The sequence below is a fragment of the Trichosurus vulpecula genome (assembly GCF_011100635.1).
Source record: "Trichosurus vulpecula isolate mTriVul1 chromosome X unlocalized genomic scaffold, mTriVul1.pri SUPER_X_unloc_2, whole genome shotgun sequence".
NCBI lineage: Eukaryota > Metazoa > Chordata > Mammalia > Diprotodontia > Phalangeridae > Trichosurus > Trichosurus vulpecula.
Window position 1 is genome coordinate 3,423,628 of NW_023494378.1, and position 12,392 is coordinate 3,436,019.

The window sequence follows — 12,392 nt, forward strand, 5'->3', positions numbered from 1 at the left end:
AATGATGCAAGAAAACGATGAAAAACAAGTCAATGACTTGCTAAAGGAGAACCAAAAAAATACTGAAAAATATACTGGAGAAAACAACACCTTAAAAATAGACTAACTCAAATAGCAAAAGTGCTCCAAAAAGCCAATGACAAGAAGAATGCCTTGAAAGGCAGAATTAGCCAAATGGAAAAGGAGGTCCAAAAGACCACTGAAGAAAATACTACCTTAAAAATTAGATTGGAACAAGTGGAAGCTAGTGACTTGATGAGAAGTCAAGATATTATAAAACAGACCCAAAGGAATGAAAAAATGGAAGACAAGGTGAAATATCTCATTGGAAAAACCGCTGACCTAGAAAATAGATCCAGGAGAGATAATTTAAAAATTTTTGGACTACCTGAAAATCATGATCAAAAAAAGAGCTTAGATATCATCTTTCAAGAAATTATCAAGAAGAACTGCCCTGATATTCTAGAGCCAGAGGGTAAAACAGATTGAAAGAATCCACCGATCACCCAAAAAGAAAACTCCTAGGAATATTGTCGCCAAATTCCAGAGCTCCCAGATCAAGGAGAAAATACTGCAAGCAGCCAGAAAGAAACAATTTGAGTATCATGGAAACACAATCAGAATAACACAAGATCTAGCAGTTTCTACATTAAGGGATCAAAGGGCTTGGAATACAATATTCCAGAGGTCAATGGAGGTAGGATTAAAACCAAGAATTACCTACCTAGCAAAACTGAGTATCATGCTCCAAGGCAAAATATGGACTTTCAATAAAATAGAGGACTTTCAAGCTTTGTCAGTGAAAAGACCAGAGCTGAATAGAAAATTTGACTTTCAAACACAAGAATCAAAAGAAGCATGAAAAAGTAAACAAGAAAGAGAAATCACAAGGGACTTACTAAGGTTGAACTGTTTTGTTTACATTCCTACATGGAAAGATGACATGAATGATTCATGAGACCTCAGTATTAGAGTAGCTGAAGGGAATATGCATATATATATATATATATATATATATATATATATATATATATAAGTGAATGTGTATGTATGTATATATCTATGTGTGTGTGTATGTGTATATATATATATATATATATATATATATATATATATATATATATATAAGAGAGAGAGAGAGAGAGGAGACACAGGGGGAGTTGAAGAGGAAGGGAAGATATCTAAAAGAAATAAAATCAAATTAAGGGATGAGAGAGCAACATACTGAGAGAGGGAGATAGGGAGAGATAGAATGGGGTGGATTATCTCGCATAAAGGTGGCAAGAGGAAGCAGTTCTGTGGGAGGAGGGGAGAGGGCAGGTGAGAGGGGAATTAGTAAATCTTGCTCTCATCGGATTTCACCTGAGGAGGGAATACCATACACACTCAATTGGGTATCTTACCCCACAGGAAAGAAGTAGGAAAAAAGATAAAAAAGGGGGGATGATAGAAGGGAGGGCAGATAGGGGGAGGAGATAATCAATAACAAACACTTTTGAAAAGGGACCCGGTCAAGGGAGAAAATTCAGTAAAGGGGGATAGGTTAGGAAGGAGCAAAATATAGTTAGTATTTCACAACATGAGTATTGTGGAAGGGTTTTACATAATGATGCACATGTGGCCTATGATGAATTGCTTGCCTTCTTTGAGGGGGTGGGTAGGGAGTGAAGATGGGAGAGAATTTGAAACTGAAAGTTTTAAAAACAGATGTTCAAAACCAAAAAAAAAATTTTTTTTGCATGCAACTAGAAAATAAGATACACAGGCAATGGGGCATAGAAATCTATCTTGCTCTACAAGAAAGTAAGGGAAAAGGGGATGGGAGGGGAGTGGGATGACAGAAGGGAGGGCTGACTGGGGAGTGGGGCAACCAGAATATATGCCATGTTGGAGTGGATGGGAGGGTAGAAATGGGGAGAAAATATGTATTTCAAACGCTTGTGAAAATCAATGCTGAAAACCAAATGTATTAAATAAATTAAAGAAATAAATTTTAAAAAATGCAAAAACAAAAAACAAAAAAAGAAGCTTGGTGAGAGGGAGACATCATATCATAGGGACCAGTTGGGGAATCCCCTTTATCTATGTTTTGCATAAGAGAGAACCCAGAGCCCGAAGATGGGGCTTTAATATAATAAAAATCATGGGAAGAAGTCTTATTGAAGACTCCAGTGTTAATAGGGCTTTTACCCGCAAATTATTGGTTTGCAGTTTCCAATTTTTTAAATATCTAGGGACTCTCATCTTCCCCAAATCCTAATTCTTGTAGATTCGTTAGTGTCGAACCAGTGCTTTTCTTATGTCTCAGTTCTTTGTATATGCATTCTTTTTAGATGTATTAAACAAAAAATACCTTCAAAATATGGAGGTACATTGATTATATTACCCACTTAGGCAAGAACAGTTATTATTTGAATTAATCAATCATTTAGAACCATGTGAGAATAGGATCTGTGTATATCTTCTGGAATCAATCAAAGGCACTCTTCTCAAAAAAATACAGAGATTCATAGGGTTTGGAAGTAGGGAGGAAGGAACAGAGTCATAGCAAGCTGAACCAAGAACTGGCAGGGCTGCATCAACCAGACAAAAGAGAAAGAGAAGGTAGGACTGAGCTCTGGCAGAGAAGGAAAATATCCCAGATGGACACTGGCTCTATGAGCATGTCAGAGTAGAAGACCCAGGGTTGTTCCACCAGTGTACCTATCTACTTGAGGGCTAAGGAAAGTTCCAAGAAGAGGTCTGCTCCTTCCCCAGCTTCCCCTCTTAATAACTATCTAGTAATAGATACTGTAGTAATCTTTTTAGTTACAGAAAGTTTTCTAGTACTTTGAATTTTTCCTCAACCACAAAGAGGCCAGGACTAAAATAGACACAGAAATACATGTCAAACAGTAAGAAGGACATGGAGCTTGTGGCATCATTCCACATACCTCAGGACTAGAACTTGGTTACACTAATAGCTGCTAAAACCAAAATGAAATTAATTAAATAAATAAAAATAAGTAAGCAAAAGAGAAAGAACCCAACCATAGATATGGTGATAGAGAAGATCTAGGTTCATATTCAGAAGAAGATAATAGACCTTATAAAACCATTCCTTTTTCAATGAGAAACATAAAATGGTCCCAAACACACAAAAAATAGTTCCTGGGAGAGCTTGAAGAGGACTTAAAATATCAAATAAGAGACATTGAGAAAAAATTAGAAAAATAAGAACAATCCATGGAAATCAAGGAAATTATGAAAATAAACTCATCCAACTGGAAACAGAATCAAAAACTTAAGGAAGAAAATAATTACTTGAAAATTAGAATTGGGCAAAGGGAAGCTAATGACATCCTAAGACACAAAGAAATAATAAAGCAAAATCAAAAGAATCAAAAAAAAGAAGTGAAAGTGAAATATCTCAGAAAAACAACAGGTCTGGAGAACAAACTGAGGGGAAATAATATAAGAATAGGAGGACTAACTGAAAATTATAAGTATGAAAGAATTTTGATGCAATATTACCAGAAATTATCAAAGAAAGCCATCCTGAATTTCTAGAACAAGAAGGCAAAGTAGAAAAAGAAAAAAATCCATGGATCACTATCTGAAAGAGATCTCAGGAGAAAAACTTACAGGAATATCATAGCCAAATTTCAAAGCTCCCATGGTAAGGAGAAAATATTAGAAGCAACAAGAACAAAACAATTTAAATATCATGTATCTACAATAAGGATTCCACAAGACCTAGCAGCTACTACAATGAATGACTGCAAATCTTGTAATACCATATTCTACAGAGCAAAAGAGCTGGGGTTATAACCAAGGGTAACTTACCCATCAAAGTTAATTGTAATCCTGAATGGAAAAAATGGGGGCATTTAATGACCTTAAAAACTTTCAGTTTTTTGTGACAAAAACTCCAGAACCTAAGGGAAAATTTGAGAACTATATGGTAGACATTAAAGACCAATTATAAGGGACTCAGTAAGGTCAAATTGTTTACTTTGCATATGTGAAAATATTAGCAGTGCTCTTATGATTGTCCTCATTATTTGGCTAGTTTGAAAGAAAAGTGTGGGCTGAGCTGAGTATGATGGGGTGATTCTAAAAAAATAAAACTGGAGAGATAATAAGGAGTAATTATCTCACACAAATGAAGCATAAAGGAAAAACTGATACAGAATAAGCTAGAACCTTACTCTCATCAGGAATGGGTTAAAGAAGGAACACCATATAAATTTAGAAGGGTACAAAAGTTTTCTAAATTAAGAAACAAATAAGAGGACAGTAGATAAGGTGAGGATAGGGGAGGAAATCTTAGAAGGGTGGGTAGGTTATGGAATAGGAGGGCAAGGTAGTGGGAAGAAGTAAAACAGGAGTGAGAAGGGGTAGGGTAAATAGGGTGAGAAGGATAGTAAGGAAAGATAGAAAGGAGGAAAATAAACAAGTAATTATAGATTAGAATGTGAATGGCGCAAATTTATCCATAAAATGGAAACAAATAGCAGATTAAAATTTGAATTCAACATTATGTTGCTTTCAGGAAACATTATAAAAATGAGAGATACTCACAAAGATAAAATAAAGATCAGGAATAGAATTCAATGTGTAAAAGAAGCAGGGATAGTAATCATAATTCCAGAAAAAGTTACAGTTAAAATAGATTTAATCAAAAGTGAAAAAAGAGAAAGTACGCTGTGTCAGCAATATTATTCGATATTGTTTGAGACCATTTAAAATATCTAGACATTTGTTGTTGTTGTTGTGTTTGTCCTTCATTTTCGAAGAGGACCATGTCATCAAGGAAATGATGACGTGACTTGCAGTTGACCTTGATTTGAGTAAGGGAGGGCTGTGAAAGGTCACCGGCCTCACTTTCTCCTTCAGAGCCATCTGGATGCAGTGACCAGATATTCATCAGGATGACTGGAGATGGCCCAGGATGCAATGGGAGACCCTGGCCCTTTTAGACTAAGGCCTTTTCAGGTACTCACATAGAGTGAGGTAACACCCATTGAAGCCGACCAGCAGTTTCAGGTGCACCATGGAGAAATGACACGAGTCGGGTGGAGTCTGAATCAGAACTCAACTTTATTCAAGCAAGCAACAGACTTTTATACTGTTTCTGAAACATTACCTAATGCATTGCTTTGTTACTTTACTGGAACTGTTTTGATACTTTACTGGGACATCCTGCCACATGTATCATGTAGCCCATGTAGCTTAGATACATCATGCTCACTATATTGCAACATTCCTGATCATTCCCATACAGATACCCATACTGAAACATTTCTGTTCTTTCCCATGCGGATCACAGCTGTGAGGGTGGTTCCGGACCCACAACCTCTTATCTTGTATGGTCTTGCCTTGCACAGGCCTAGGAGGCTAACCAAGATGTAGCTGGATCTACACATGCCGTTCTGCACGTTCTCAAGGGTAGCTAGACCACATCGAGGTCAGACCCTGTCCCTATGCCCCCACAACCCATTCAGTGAATAACCCTCTTTAAGGAGTGAGTCAAGGGATGGCCCCTTTATTAGAAAAAAAAAGAAAAAAAATCAAGCTGGGAGGAGAAGATCCAAAAGGTTAAAACATCTGAGTGTCATATGTACCAAAACAAATACAGGAACTATGTGAATATAAGCATAAAACACTTTTTATACAGATAAATTCTGTTCTAAATAATTAAAGTAATATTTATTGTTCATAGGTAAGTAAAGCCAATATAATTTTTAAAATTATAATTTTACCTAATTCAATGTTATCACAATTAAATTAGTAAAAATTATTTTACTGAGTTAGAAAAAATAATAAAGTTCATTTAGAAGAACAAAAGGTCAGGAACTTCAAAGAAACCAGGGAGAAAAAGATGTAAAGGAACAAGATTTAGCAGTATCACACCTTAAACTATATTATAAGGTTAGAGCATTGTTGAAATGTAAAAAGGATAATTTTTATTATTTTAAATTAAAACTTCCTTGTATAAATCAAACCTATGTATCCAAGAGCAGAAGGAATGAAGAAAATAGGGGAAAAAACTTTCACAGGCAATCTCTCAGAGAGGTTGTGACTGTGTTGGAATATTGCTTGGTGTGGGAAATGCTGAACTGGCTGATTTAGAAAAAAACATAGAAAGACTTGGACTTATGAAGGAATATACTATCCACCTTCACAGAAACAGATGATAAGAAATAAGCATAGTATGGTCTAACATATATGTGTATGAGTGTATTTGTGTGTGTATGTATATATGTGTGTGTATATGTATGTATTTATGTGTGTGTGTGTGTGTATATATATATATATATGTATAGACATGTTTAATTGCAGCCTTCTGGGGGGGAGCAAGAGGGAGGGGAATAATAAAGTTAAAAATGCACAGCGGAAAACAAAAGAAAACCTAGAATGAAGTAAAGAGAAGCTGGACTGTATTGAAAACAATGTGTAGTATTTATTATATAGATTTTCTTGAAATGGAAATTTATTCTTTTATATCGAAACTTCTTTTATTGTCTGCTAGGTACATTGCAATGTTTTTTTCTCTTCTCATTTTGTATTGAAGTTTAAAATAAAAAAATTTACAAAAATAAAAGGAAAAAGGAAAGAAGAGCTCAACCTCCTGCCATTGCATCAGTGACTGATGCTAGCTTGTTTGGTTCAATGTTTCCAAATTATTGATGAGGTGAATCATTTAATCAATGTAAATGGGAAAGCAACAAACAGACATTGAAGCCCCCTGCGCCAAAAAGCCCAACCCCTAGGCCCCAGGATGCTTGACCCTGGCTTGCTCAAAGAGCAGGGAGTAGGATGGGGATCTCACACATTTTCTAGTGGAAATCCAAATAGTTAGCCATCCCACCTTTGGTGGAATATAATCTCTCTAGAAGCAAAATTTAGAGTGCAGTAAGGCAGCCACAGCTAGTGGTAATCACTGGTTGCCATGGTGACTGGTCGTTGCCAAGGATACCTGGAATCCTGAGTTGCTGGCACTCAGGCTACCTCCTTATCTGTCCTCCATTTTGATCCCTAGGCTAGGAGGAGGGGAGGGCTTCTTCCCAGCTTTGTCCTGGACTGCCAGCTGGGTGGAGATCTAAATTACTAGGGACTTAGATAATATCAGGACAAAATACCAGGAGACAGGTACACATATGTACGAAGAGGCATATATATTGTATATATCGAGAGACAGAGAACAAAACAAAGACAGACATAGACAGAGACAGGCAGAACCAGAGCCATTAAAAGAGAAATATAGATGCTGACTAAAGAACAGAATGCACAAGAAGTCACATGAAGCAAGCAGCTTTTTGCTATGAGACATGCATCAGGGAAGGGAACAAACATCATCCCCAGGCACTCTGGTGACCTCACTGATCTCCTCCTACCCAGGTGAGAGGAAACTGAAGCCCAATAGGGTTAAGTTGTTGCCCAAGGTCACAGAGGTACTAAGTATCAGTGCCAGAATTTGAAATCAGGTCCTCTGACTACATAGCAGCCAGAGTTCTTTCCAGAATACAATTCTGCCTTTCAGAACAGCTTTTGCAACCAAACATGGTTTCCCCAGGGGATATCAGAATTTAGCTTTTGTTTCTTCAGAAAGAAAGCATAAAGGACCTTAAGCTTGCATATGAGCAATGAGGGTAATAATACAACAAATATAGGACAACCTTTGGTTTTACCTGGTGAAAAATGCAAAGTATCAAGGATTTGTTCTTGATCACAGTGCCTGGCACATACACAGTAGGCACTTAATAAATGCTTTTTTGATTGACTGTGCCTGTAAAAGTCAAGACAACTCTTCTTCCCTCTCCAATTGTCTTGTCTGTCTCCCCGGGGTCTGTCCTTAGGTTGAGATATCCAATCTACCAAAGAGAAAGCTCTTGAGTTCAGCAGAATCCACCCCTCTCCATCTTTTGGGGCCACCTTCCACCTTATTATTCTCCTTAAGTCTCTATGTTGGCATGATGATACTTAGGAGTGGGTCATTTTGATGGGACTCTAGCCACAGAAGAGGATTTAGAAAAGCTTCCACCTGGGAGCTTGGGTGGCCTTCTGTTGAATGCTGTGTTTACACTTCGAAGCATCAATGCAGCTCTAAGCTTCTCATTAGGAATTTTGTTAGTCTTCCATTTCAACAAAAGTCCATGTTTTCCCCTGTGAGTTTGTGCTATTTGGCTGGATAAGTTATTTTGTTTGTAACCTCATATTCTTTGCTTTCTGGAATAGCTTATTTCAAGCTCTCAGCTCCTTTAGGGGAATGACTGGAAATCCTTTGTATTCCTGACTGTGGATCTTTGGTACTTGAATCCTTTCTTTTCAGGCTGCCGGCAACATTTTTTCTCTCTCCTGTGAACTTGGGATTTTAGCTGTAATGTTACTGGCCATTTTCATTTGTGGGGTCCTTTTATTTGTGGGGGGTGACCTACAGATTCTTTCTATTCCCTCTTTGCTTTCTGGTTTTAAGAAATCTAGAAAATTTTCTTGTTTGATTTCTTGAAATATTATATCTAGACATAGTTTCAGGTTGTCCAATTAAATCTTAAATTTTCACTCCTTAATCTTTTTTCTATGTCAGTTGCTTTTTTCTATGCTATGTTATCAATTCTTTCTTTTTAGAAGAATAAGGTTTTAGTTATCCTACAAATCCCTTCCGTTTCCCAGAGAACCATCTGATATGACCAATAATATTTTATAAAGAGAAAAATTAATTCAGCACAAGGTCTGAAAGCATGTGCAAGATGTAACATCCGTAGACATCTTATCTCCACAAAGATGACTCATGTTTGTTCTTTATGATTTTGTTACATTTACTTTTAAATTTGGGTGTTCTGTTTCCATTTCCATTGTTATGGTTATTGTGTATGTTGTTTTCTTGGCTTTGCTTACGTTACTCTGCATCAGTTCATATAGATCTTTCCATGCTCTTCTTCATTAATCAAGCACATCACTTCTTATAGTATAACAATATTCCATTACCATTCATGTGCCACAAAATGTTTAGCCATTCCCCCTTAGCCACAGGCATCTTTTCCACTTGTTACCTAACAGCAAAAGCTCTTGCTATAAATATTTTGGAGAATATAGGATCCTTATTATCATGGTTTCCTTGGGTTATAAGGTCAGTAATGGAGTCTCTGATTCAAAGATTATAGATGTTTTAGTCACTTTATTTGCAGAATACAAAATTGTTTCATGAAATGGTTGCATCATTTCACAGCTCCACCAACAATGTATTCATGTGCCTATGCTTTAGCAACTCCTCCAATGTTGAATTATATCATTTTTTCCAATTCAAGGGTGTAGGGTGAAACCCCAGTGTTACTGTGATTTGTACATGAGAATTATGAGAGCAGAATATATGTCCTGCATAGTAAAAATAATGAGCAGAACTGATAAATTGAAATCTTCCCAGAAGTGAATGACAAACTAAACTAAGAGAAGCAAAAACCAATAACATTTATTTTTAAAATCATCTATTTTTTATCTTTCAACATTCAGATTTGGAGTTTAAAATTTTTCCCCCTCCCTCGCCTCACCCCTCCCCAAGACAGCATTTAATCCGATATAGGCTCTACATATTCATTCATATCAAACATTTTCACATTAGTTGTGTTGTAAAGACAAATTAGAACCAGTGGGAGGAATCACTAGAAAGAAGAAACAAAACAGAACAACAACAACAAAAGAGAGCAAATAGTATGTTTACATCTGCATTCAGACTCCAAAGTTCTTTCTCTGGATATAAATAGCATTTTCCTTATTGAATCTTTTAGAATTGTCTTAGATCCTTGCATTGCTGAGAAGAGCTAAGTCTATCAAAGTTAGTCATCACCCAGTGACGGTTCTGCTCACTTCACTCAGCATCAGTTCATATAAAACTTTCCAGGTTTTTCTGAAGTCTACCTGCTCATCATTTCTTATAGCGCAATAGTATTCCATTACATTCACATACCACAACTTGTTCAGCCATTCCCCATCTGATGGGCATCCCCTCAATTTCTGATTCTTTGCCACCAGAAAAAGAGCTGCTACAAATATTTTTGTACACATGGGGTTCTTTTCCTATTTTTATGATCTCTTTGGGATGTAGACCTAGAAGCAATATTGCTGGGTCAAAGGGTACACGCAGTTTTATAGCCCTTTGGCCATAGTTCCGAATTGCTCTCCAAAATAGTTGGATCACTTCACAACTCCACCAGCAGTGCATTAATGTCTCAATTTTTTCATGATCCACTCCTGAATTTTTCATTTTTTCTTTCTATCATACTTGCTAATCCGATGGGTGTAGAGTAATTCATCAGAGTTTTAAAATTTGCATTTCTCTAATCAATAGTGATTCAGAGCACTTTTTTGTCCTACGTATAGGTAGCTTTGATTATTTTATCTGAAAACTGCCTGTTCATATCCATTGGTCATTTATTATTTGGAGAATGGCTCTTATTTTTATAAATTTGAGTAAGTTCTCTATGGATATGACTAATGAGTCCTTTATCATAGAAACTTTCTTTTTATGCTTCTCTTTAGTGTTGTATTTGAAAGTTCAAATTTCTATTCACTTCTGGTCTTTTCATCAGGAATACTCAAAAGGCTTCTATTTCACTAAATTTCCAATTTCTCCCAGAAAGTTTATACTCACTTTTGCTGTGTAGGTGATTCTTGGTTGTAATCCTCACACCTTTGCCCTCCATAATATCATATTCCCAGCCCTTTGACCCTTTAATTTGAAGTTGCTAAATCTTGTGATATCCTGGCTGTGGCCCCACAATATTTGTATCATGGCTTTCAGATTGTCCAATAATTTTTAAATTCTCTTACCTTGTTCTGTTTTCAATGGGGTCATTTGTTTTTCCAATAAGATATTTCATCTTTTCTTCTACTTTTTCATTCTTTTGATTTTTTCTCTGTTTTTTAATGTTTCATGGAGTCCTTAGCTTCCATCTGAGGCCCAGGCTCCTGAGCATGGCAGATGAGGGGTCAGGAAATATAAGTCCCAGACCACAGGACTCCTGCCCATGGTAGTCAAATGGTCCCCAACTGGTCCCTATGGGACCTTGGCCTTCCACCTCACCCTAAGCTCTGAGGTTTGATAGTCCTTGTGGGATGGGTTTGGGGCTGGTGGCACCTCTGCTTCAGGAGGCAGGTCCAGGAAGAACTATGGACTTTTTTCCAATCTATAGCGTTAGAATGGGGCAGAACTTGCTGATTGGGGGCTGGCCCAAGGTAAGCATTTAAGCCAGAGCATTTTCCCAGCTCAGGATGTGGGGGCTAGTTTACTAGCATGGGGGAGGAATTTATGGATATATGGGTAGAATCTGAATGCACTTGTAGGTCTATATAGGAGGAAGGGCTACAAGAGACCTCAAAAGTCATCTGGTCCAACTTCCTCATTTGAGAAAAGGGTAACTGAGGTCAAGAGGGGGGCCAAGTTCCAAGGGCCAGTAAGGGGCAGACCCAGACCCAGACAAACATACTGGGGCAACTCTTATACAATCATTTCATAAAATAATTAATCAATTAGTAATCATGGTTAGGACACAAGGGGGTTTGTTAACTCCAAAACTATATCACAAGTCCATGAGACATTCATTGCAACTAGATTTCTTAGAAGAGAAATGAACAAGCATGTGGAACTCTAAGTGCAGGGTTCACAATCCAAACAGAAACTTGCATATTTATGAGATGACAACAAAGGAAGGAGGAGGAAATAGAAATCTCCACCTAAATAGGGGAGGCAGAGGAGGAGACTCACAAAGACTATCAAATTTACTTCTCTAATAATAAGTTCACGTTGTGAAAACCAGCTCAAACCTTATCATTCTGGTTTTATTAACAATAGAGCTATATGGGGAACAGCAAATTAGGAGTCCATAGTTCATTGAAACAAGAAAATTTAGGCTGCTTTTTCTATCTTCATCTAAACTCTGTATGTGACAGAAATACTGTTAAGAAGCTAAAGGGTTACTGTTAAATTGATATATGTTAGGTATTCAAATACAAACTAAATATTTTAAGTACCGCAGAAGGCAAAACTCTTACACCCTTTCAAATTACATATAGATAGATAGATAGATAGATAGATAGATGAATAGATAGGTAGGGAGATAGATGTTTTTTTTTCAAAAATTTACATGATTTTTTACTTTGCAATTTTTAAAAATTAACTGATAATTATTTTAGAATTCCCAATATAAATACCACTTAATTTAAATTAATTCAAATTCAGTTATTCAATTCCCCCTTAGGAGTAGCAGAGACAGATAAGGACATAATCCTCACATAGAAACAGAGGTTACAGGACACTTTTTATAATAAGATGAACTTTCAGGACGCAGACATACACACACAGATTTCACTGAACTGGCTTGCAAAAGAGTTTCTTCAGAAACATCTAATTGACT